We start from the raw sequence: 10964 nt of genomic DNA, 5'->3' as shown, positions 1-10964 counted from the left end.
TTTATACACAAGTTTATACACTAGTTTCAACTATATTTATATTTAAATCTTGATAAAGACTGGATCTAGACTAGGATGTAGAAACAAATTTAATACATAAAAATCTAAAAAAAACAAACTACAACAGTAATCACCCCTTAACAAAACTTTGACATCTGAGATATAACTATTAGACAATAAGTGACTTTATTGTAGACTAGTGATTGTATTACACAAGTGAGCACCCAAACGAAAGAGATGACCAATAAATATCAATTTAAAAATATTATCAAAGACACACATCCCCCCCCCCCCCCCCCTAAACGTATGAACAACTTGAGATGACTTTCGATTGGGTTCAGAGCAAGGAAAACTGATCTTCCCGTAGTGCTCTGGCGAGAAACAGGGCCGTGCTGGCGTAGTGTAAGATCAATCGACATAGAGACCAGAACGAGCTATTGGTTCCACTGCCCACAGGTTGCGACCTCGAAGGTCTATGTTGAGCCCTAATATAACAATTGGTCTAGCGTAGTGCCTGATCTAGATCCAGATCTAGTCACCTTCCATATTCGGCCCCTCTAAACTTTCGGAGTCAGAGACACTCGTGCAAGATTAGTGACACTGTTTCCACGAAATTTTATCACTTTACTCGGACCTTTCTTTCTTCATTATGGGATATTCTCCAATCAGGCAAATGACGAGATCGCTAGAGTTATGGCGTATCAGGTGCACTAAATATAGGAAGAGTAAATAATTAATGTATTTTTGAATGTTTAGTACCATACCTTAGTGTTTGCAATTTTGAGAAACGTAAATTTAAATGTCTAAACCAGTGATGCCCAAGATACGGCCCGCGGGCCACATCCGGCCCACTACGTGGTTCTTTCCGGTCCGTGGTTTTAAAAATCCCCCCTTCCTTCATAAAAAAAGATTGAATAATGCATTTTTTCCTACTTTATGGCCCTCACTATTAACCTTTAACACTTTTGCGTTTCTGAAATGGGACTCGTGAATGTAGAATCAACCTGGAAAGGTGAACGGATCTTTATTTTTTTTTATGGTACATGATAATAAGCCAACATATTTAACTTGTAAAGAAAGTGGGTTTGATTTAAAAAGCATCAACATATTTAACGGCATTTAAAAAAATTATGACCGCATTCTTGGTTTGAGACGCGAATAAAGGGTTGTTTAACTACGCCTAGAGATTGGAGAATTGATGAAAATATTTACCAATACCAAAAAGAGACAAGAAAATAAGTCGATGGTAAGGCTAGCTGCAATATTTCTAACATTTTAAATGAGAAATGAAGCCACTTTCTGAAGCGTAAAAAAAAAAGATGTCTCATTAATTAATGTTTCTAATCAAATAGTTTTAGATCGATTTCATTTCGTTTTTTTGTACCTTTTCGGTCATGTGTCCCGTGACACGAGTGGTGGAAATGAAAATGGCCCGCATTGGATTGGGCCTCACTGGTCTAAACTCTTTTCAATAGTAGAACAAAGGAATGTGGTGTTATTTAGTTGATAACAAACATCTTTTAACATGATGTACTTGTTCATTATGATGTACTTGTTCACTATAATGGACTTGTTCACTATGATGTACTTGTTCACTATGATGTACTTGTTCACTATGATGTACTTGTTCACTATAATGTACTTGTTCACTATGATATACTTGTTCACTATGATGTACTTGTTCACTATGATGTACTTGTTCACTATAATGTACTTGTTCACTATTGTTACGGTCGTAGCGCAGCACGGTGTGCATGAATAATGGTGCGAATTTGTGTAATGAATGGAAGTGATGTTGAAAAGGGGAAGCCGGGAGAAATTGACAGGAAGAGAAATGAAATGTTCGTATTTACATAACTTGTTGTAATATTAAAGTATTTATAGAGTAATAACCTGAGAGTCTATTATTATTTCGAAGAGTCTTGTGTCGTAACAAGTGGCGCCCAACGGAAAAGGCAAGACCTGCGTTATATCGGTATCTAATTCCTGTCTACTGAGGTATTACTAGTACTACAAAGTGTAACAAAATCTCTAGATCTATTAAGATTGGGAGAGTAGCGTCATCTAAATCTCAAAAGCTATGTACTAGACTCACTGGTAAACATAAACCTTTAGTGGAAACTTAACTAAAAACATTATTGTTGAATTAATCAATTGGATTAACATTTAAATCTAGATTTATATCATTATAATTATTATGACGGTCAATTCTCTACATTCACCAATGTGAAAACGTCGGGGATTACCCACTGTATTTGAATGTGCTACGAATTTATTGGAAAAAAAAATAATTTAAAAAAATCATGTCAGGGGCTGCTGAAGTACATGTTCATTATTCTGGCTGGTCATAGTTCTCAACAATAACCTTTAACATTCAATATTGATGGAAATTTGTACGATTATTAGCACTGCTGTGGGCAACACTAGTGAATTTTGACTACGGTGGAGAACAGTGCCTATTTAGGACCAACGGATATACACTGACCACGGCATATAGACAAATAACGAAAGACACATATCACCGGCGGAGAATATACACTAGCATTGGCAGTTATACCATCAGGAAGAAGAGTATTCCGGGAAGTAGATACATATTTGTATTGGAATAACATTAAACGTTTGGTTCATTATATTACATTTAGATATGAACATTGTTGGGTCCAAGCATTAAGTATATGAGAATCAAATATATTTAATTGATATGGTCAGATAACTCGATAAAGAAAAAATACAAATGGCGGATAAAGCTGAGATAGTTGCTTTGAAAGAAGAAGGGAGACTATTGGAATTAGAAGGAGCAGAGCTGAGAAAATATGTACAAGAAAGATTAATAGAAAGAGAGAAACTAGTCAAGGAAAAGGAAATAGAGAAAGAGAAGTTAGCCATGGAAAAGGAAATAGAGAAAGAGAAGTTAGCCATGGAAAAAGAAAGAGAGAAAGAGAAGTTAGTCATGGAAAAGGAAATAGAGAAAGAGAAGTTGGCTATCAGTAAAGAGAAATTAGTTACGGATAAAGAAATTGAGAAAGAGAAGCTAGCTATGGAGAAAGAAAGGTTAGCCATAGAGAAAGAAAAGTTGGAAATAAAAAAAGGAAAAGCTAAAGATGAAGGTACTGGAAAGAAAAATGACGTGTCTGGAAATAAATTGGCAAAATATAAAGGTACAATGTTTGATGAGAATAAAATAGACATAGATATTTTCCTAAAGAAGTTTGAAATTGAAATGAAAGAATTAGCTTTTCCGGAAGATAAATGGACATTTTTGTTATCGAAGTCATTTGCAGCGGAGGTACCGTCAAAGATTTGCATGAATCAGAATAATTACCAAATAGTAAAGGAGCAATTACTACGAACATTTGGCAAAACTGAGGCGTTTTATCGTCAACAATATGTTAATTGCACCATTGAAACCAACGAGGACCCCCAAACATTTTTAGACAAGATGAATAGCTACTTTGACAATTGGACAGAGTCATCAAAAATAGAGAAGACGTTTGATGGACTAAAGGTATTTCTTATGCTGGATAAAGTCATTTATGAGAGTCAGGACGAACTAAAAATATTCCTGCTGGAGAGAAAGCCAAAATCTGTAGATGAGATTGTAAAATTAATAAGGGCTTACAAAGTGGCACATCCTGAAAAAACGTTAAACAGAGGTAGCGATATTGAAGAAATAGTAGCATTTAATAGAGCTAGAGAAACACAAGACAGTTATAGCAACAATAGAAGATTTAGATATGAAGGACAGAATAGGTTTAGAGGACAAGGAAGGAGCCAAATAGATAGTAGACAAGGCCAGTATAATAGCTACAGAGGGCGATATCAAGGAAACAGACAGGGAAGATATGACAGCGGAAGAAATAGAAGAGATCAAAGTTTGTCGTTATTGTCGAGTTCAGGAAGTCTAGACTGTTTTCAAGCATTTGTAGGAAATAAGGCTGCAAGAACGATAAGGGACACTGGGAGCACTATTGTTGGAATAAACCGAAAATTGGTTGAAGATCATGAATATACTGGAAAAAACAAAGCATGTATTATGTTTGATGGTAAAACAGTACGATTACCCGTGGCCCGAGTGAACATTAAAACACCGTATTATACGGGGATCGTAGAGGCATGTGTTATAGACCATGATAAAATTGATTTGATTATTGGCAATATACCAAACATAAAGAAGTGCACGGAAAATGAGATAGAAGTTTGGAAAAATTGTTGTGGAATGGCGACTACTCGATCCTGTAGTAATGATGTAGAGGAAGGAGATTTGGCAAAATTGTTTGAGTTATCAACTAAGGAAAAAGAGCAAGATGAAGAACAACATGAAAACACAGAAACAATAGAAATCAAAGATATAGTATTTAACAAAGAAAAATTTATCACAAAACAAAAAAATGACCCAGAGTTACGTCAGCTGGCTCAGAAAGGAGGTAGAGGAGGAAGATTCTTTATAGAAAGAGGAGCTCTTGTTAGAGAGATTGAATGGCATGGGGAAACAATAATCCAGCTTGTGGTACCTAGAGAATTCAGGCAGCTTGTTATGGAAAATGGGCATGATGTAGCACACGCAGGACATATGGGAATACATAAAACGAAACAAAGAATATTCAAGGATTTCTATTGGCCATCTATTAGTAAGGACATCAAAAACTATGTGACTTCGTGCAGACTATGCCAAATAAAAGGGGCAAGAAAAATAAAAGCACCATTACAAAGGGTGGATATAGCAGATAGACCATTTAGTAAAATAGCGATTGATTTGATTGGTCCAATGCCAGTAGTTTCGAATAGGGGTCACCGTTATATTTTAACTGTGATAGACGTGTGCTCAAGATGGCCAGAGGCTATTCCACTTAAAAGAATTGAAGCCAGAGACATAGTACAAGCATTATATACGTTATTTACAAGATTTGGATTTCCCAAAGAAATATTATCAGATAGGGGCACTCAATTCAACTGTCAGCTGACTACAACATTCTTGAACATGTTTGGGATTCAGCAAAGGTTTACAGCCCCTTACCACCCACAGAGCAATGGTATTTGCGAACGCTTTAATGGTACGCTAAAGAAAGCATTATCTTAAGTAGTGGATGATAAACCCAAAGAGTGGGATATGGCTATTCCGTCAATACTATTTGCATACAGAGAGAGTCGTAATGAAACAACAGGGTTTTCACCATTTCAAATGATTTATGGAGGAAATCCGCGAGGTCCAATGACAATAGTGAAAGATTTGATAATCTCTCATGAACATGTAGGAACTAATGACAGTTATGATATTGTAACAGAAACTAGAAATCAGGTTATAAAGGCATGCGAAGAAGCGGGTAGACAGGTACTAGAGAAAAATGAATTAACGCGTTGCAGGGTGAATAAACATAGAAAAATGACGGAATTAAACGTAGGACAAGATGTTTTGGTCTTACTCAAGGATAAGAATAATGTACTGTTCACAAAATGGCTGGGACCGTACAAAATAACAAGGAAAATTAGCGATGTGGATTATGAAATAGACATTGATTCGAAGCTCAAAATATTTCATGTAGATTTGTTAAAAGAGTTCAGACCAAGACAAAGAAGTGAAGAAAGGAGTAAAGATGAGTCAATGACAATGAGTGCCTGTGTGACGGAAGAAATGGAGACAGAGGAAAGGTTTAGACCAATAGAGACAGTGGCAACAGAAAGTAGGCAAACGTGGAAGGATGTCACGGTGGATGGAGTTTCTCTTGATAGAGCTAAAGAAATCAAGGCACTAATTGAGGAGTATAAGAATATTTTTACGGATTTACCTGGGAAAACAAGTATTATAGAACATGATATCAAGTTAACTGGCAAAGTACCGAATAAACTGCCACAATATACGATCCCATTACACCATAGAGAAACATTACAGAAGGAAATTGATGAGCTACTAACACTTGGAGTGATAGAACCATCTAGTTCACCATGGGCTGCACCAGTTGTGCTTGTTAAAAAAAAGTGTGGCAACTTAAGATTGTGTGTGGATTATCGACAGTTGAATAAAGTCACACAATTTGATCCATTTCCAATGCCACAAGCAGAAGAAATGTTTACTAAGCTAAAAAATGCAAAGATTTTTAGCACGTTGGATCTGTCAAGAGGATACTGGCAAGTACCTCTAAAACAAGAAGCTAAACCATTATCGGCATTTAAGACACCTTCGGGCATATATCAATGGAATGTGATGAGCTTTGGCTTGGTAAATGCTCCAGCCACGTTTAACAGAATGATGGCCAAATTATTCAGCCATAGAAGAGACACAATTTGTTATTTAGATGATATATGCATTTTTAGTGAGCAATGGGATGAGCATATACAAAGCCTTGGAGAGGTTTTTAAAATTATCAAAGAAAACAATTTAACATTGAAACCAACAAAGATAAAAATTGGCCTAAGTGAAATTTCATTTTTGGGGTATAAGATTAAAAATGAGTACATTACACCATTGGAAGAAACTGTATCAAAAATATTGGACATTAAGGTACCAAAGACAAAGAAGCAAATTAGAAGCCTTTTGGGGTTATGCAACTTTTATAGAAAATTTATCGCAAATTTTTCAGAAATAATTGAACCACTAACAAATCTAACAAAGAAAGGAAAACCTAACAATATAGTGTGGACGGAGGAATGTCAAGAAGCACTGGACATAATTAAAACTTTCTTTTCTGGGGCACCGATTTTGAAATTACCTGACAATACTAAGGAATTTATTTTGGCTACAGATGCATCAGCCATTGCAATAGGAGGCTGTGTAATGCAAAAATGGAATGGTGTCCCACATCCTGTTTTATATGTGAGTAGAAAACTGACAGCATCTGAGTTGAAATATGCTACCATTGAAAAGGAAGGACTAGCCATTGTATGGGGTATAACAAAATTAGGGTTCTACCTAATGGGAGCTAAATTTGAACTATGGACGGATCACGCTCCCTTGGCCTTCATTAATACAAATAAACTAGGGAACAACAGAATAGCCAGATGGGCATTGCAACTTATGGATTATAACTTTGAGGTCAGGACAATACCAGGGAAAGACAATGTGATAGCTGACACATTATCACGGTGTACCTAAGAAGGAAAAGAAATGGAAGTAAGGAAAGGAGCTTGGCCACGTCAATTTTGTTTCTGTTGGTTGGTCAAAAGAATAATGTCAGTAAAATCATTTTGGTGAGAACACAATGAATAGCAGTGTAATGAATAGACATCTATAACAGATTGGAACATTTTGTAAATATACACATACTACATGTATATGTAATCGAAGACTGTATGGATTGACGAAGCTTTGTTACATGTGTGAGGTGTCGAGATATTAATATATGGTGTTGTATTTAGAATTTTATGAAACCATTGTTAGAAATGTAAAATATAGTATTACAGTTACATAGTTAATTATAGTTTATAATTGTGAATTATGAGATTTACTCTGATTGGTTCGTTGGGGAAGTCTGGACATTATACATTGGGATGGATGTAAGTAATTTTGAACCTAAAATAATAATGTAAAGAATGATGATATTTAATTTTGCTGTTGGAGGGTTTTGTTGTTGTCGTTGGTTTTTACCTGGTTTAAAAGAATGAGAATTAATGAAGATAATATAATTATATTGAACAGTGATTTATAATTTTATTTGATATTTAAAAGACGTTCGATGTACATCGAACTTGGCAAACAAGGGGGGTGTTACGGTCGTAGCGCAGCACGGTGTGCATGAATAATGGTGCGAATTTGTGTAATGAATGGAAGTGATGTTGAAAAGGGGAAGCCGGGAGAAATTGACAGGAAGAGAAATGAAATGTTCGTATTTACATAACTTGTTGTAATATTAAAGTATTTATAGAGTAATAACCTGAGAGTCTATTATTATTTCGAAGAGTCTTGTGTCGTAACAACTATGATGTACTTGTTCACTATAATTTACTTGTTCATTATGATGTACTTGTTCACTATGATGTACTTGTTCACTATGATGTACTTGTTCACTGTGATGTACTTGTTCACTGTGATGTACTTGTTCACTATGATATACTTGTTTACTATGATATACTTGCTCACTATAATGTACTTGTTCACTATGATGTACTTGTTCACTATAATGTACTTGTTCACTATGATGTACTTGTTCACTATGATGTACTTGTTCACTATGATGTACATGTTCACTATGATGTACTTGTTCACTATGATGTACTTGTTCACTATAATGTGTTTGTTCACTATGATGTACTTGTTCACTATGATGTACTTGTTAACTATAATGTAACTGTTCACTATGATGTACTTTTTAACATGATGTACTTGTTCACTATCACATAGCCTACTTGTTCACTATAATGTACTTGTTCACTATAATGTACTTGTTCATTATAATGTACTTGTTCACTATAATGTACAAGTTTACCATAATGTACTTGTTCACTATGATGTAACCTACTTGGTCACTATTATGTACTTGTTTACTATGATTTAGAGTACTTGTTCAATATGATGAAATGGTTCACTTTGATATAGCCTACTTGTTCACTATGATGAAGCCTACATGTATAATATGATGTACTTGTTTACTATGATGTAGTATACTTGTTCACTATGATGTACTTGTTCACTATAATGTACTTGTTCACTATGATGTACTTGTTAACTATAATGTAACTGTTCACTATGATGTACTTGTTAACTATAATGTAACTATTCACTATGTTGTACTTTTTAACATGATGTACTTTTTCACTATCACATAGCCTACTTGTTCGCTATAATGTACTTGTTCACTATAATGTACTTGTTCATTATAATGTACCTGTTCACTATAATGTACATGTTTACTATAATGTACTTGTTCACTATGATGTAACCTACTTGGTCACTATTATGTACTTGTTTACTATGATTTAGAGTACTTGTTCAATATGATGGAATGGTTCACTTTGATATAGCCTACTTGTTCACTATGATGAAGCCTACATGTACAATATGATGTACTTGTTCACTATGATGTAGTATACTTGTTCACTATGATGTACTTGTTCACTATAATGTACTTGTTCACTATGATGTACTTGTTCACTATAATGTACATGTACACTATGATGTAGTATACTTGTTAACTATGATGTTCTTGTTCACTATGTAATATTTCACTATGATGTATAATACTTGTTCAATATGATATAGCATACTTGTTCAATATGATATAGCATACTTGTTCGATATGATATAGCATACTTGTTCACTGTGATGTACTTGTTCACTGTGATGTACTTGTTCACTATGATATACTTGTTCACTATGATATAATTGTTCACTATGATATAATTGTTCATTATAATGTACTTGTTCACTATGATATACTTATTCAATATAATGTACTTGTTCACTATGATGTACTTGTTCACTATGATGTACATGTTCACTATAATGTACTTGCTCACTATAATGTACTTGTTCACTTTAATGTACTTGTTCACTATGATGTACATGTTCACTTTGATTTACATTTACACTATAATGTACTTGTTCACTATGATGTACATGTTCACTATAATATAATTGTTCATTATAATGTACTTGTTCACTATGATGTACATGTTCACTATGATGTACATGTTCACTATAATGTACTTGTTTACTATAATGTACTTGTTCACTGTACTTGTTCACTATAATGTACTTGTCCACTATGAAGTACTTGTTCACTAATATAACTTGTTCACTGTACAAGTACATGTTTACTATAATGTACTTGTTAACTATGATTTAGCCTATTTTTTCAGTATGACGTACTTGTTCACTATGATTTAGCCTATTTTTTCAGTATGACGTACTTGTTCACTATGATGTAGCCTACATATTTACTTTAATGTACTTGTTCAGTATGATGTATCTTACTTTTTCACTATGATGTAGCCTACTTGTTTGCTATCCTGTTTCTGGTTCACAGCAGCCGTTGCTCAAAACAATATGGAAAGACAAATACAGTCCTTGACACTTAGGTCAGACTGAAGGGCTCTCTACTCATGACCACATATTTGTACGCTTGCGAATCTTGGACGCTAATCGCAGAACTAGAAAAGAGAAACCTTAAATCGAGATGCTATACAAGGATCTTAAGTATTATCTACATCAGCGGTTCTCAACCTTTTAAGCTCGGCGCTCCCTTTTTACAATCTCCCACTCAGCCGCGACCCCCCCAGACACACACAGCAATAGAAGAATAGACAATAACAATCCTTATTTTTTATGGTCTTAGGCGACCCCTGGCAAATCGTCAATCGACCCCCAAGGGGGTCGCGACCCACAGGTTGAGAACCCCTGATCTACATAAAACGCAGCACAAATGAGTAGATTAGGAACAAGATCACAATGGAAATAGGGCGCCACGATGACCTGCTTACTACTGTCAACAAAAAACACTTTATGGCCACATCACAGGTTCTTCAGAGCTTGGAAAGACCTTCCTTGAAGAAAATATAAGAAGAGGCAGGCAAAAAAAAAGAGACGAAAAGACATTAAAAGTGGTCAGGCTTGTCACTGTCTTTACTGGAAGAGCACAGGATAGAGTGAAATGGAGGAAGACGGTAGACAGATCATGTGTGTTGCCCCAACGGTTCAACAGACTTAGGGACATGTGAAAATGAAAGTAATAAGCATTGAGGATAATAGAATCTATTTCTAAAACGTAGTACCTGCAAAGGAATGCCTTTAAAAATAAACGTACTAATGAATATTTGGTGACAAGATTTTCTGGTGCCATACACTATCTAGTGATGTGGGGCCAGCTATCTTATTTTTGAACCCAGTTCACGAAAACCTTGCTACGCCTCTACTGGACCCTAGGCAAAACCTTTCTCTTGCCACCTACCCTCTTTAAACTTCAATATAATTCTAAATCTTCCATTGACTGTTGACAAAATAAATTTAAATAATAGAAAATAATATAAAACTATAA

Source organism: Biomphalaria glabrata, chromosome 7, assembly GCF_947242115.1.
Source record: "Biomphalaria glabrata chromosome 7, xgBioGlab47.1, whole genome shotgun sequence".
In the NCBI taxonomy this organism is placed as follows: domain Eukaryota; kingdom Metazoa; phylum Mollusca; class Gastropoda; family Planorbidae; genus Biomphalaria; species Biomphalaria glabrata.
The sequence above is the reverse complement of the archived record's forward strand: the minus strand, read 5'-3'. Positions refer to the sequence as shown.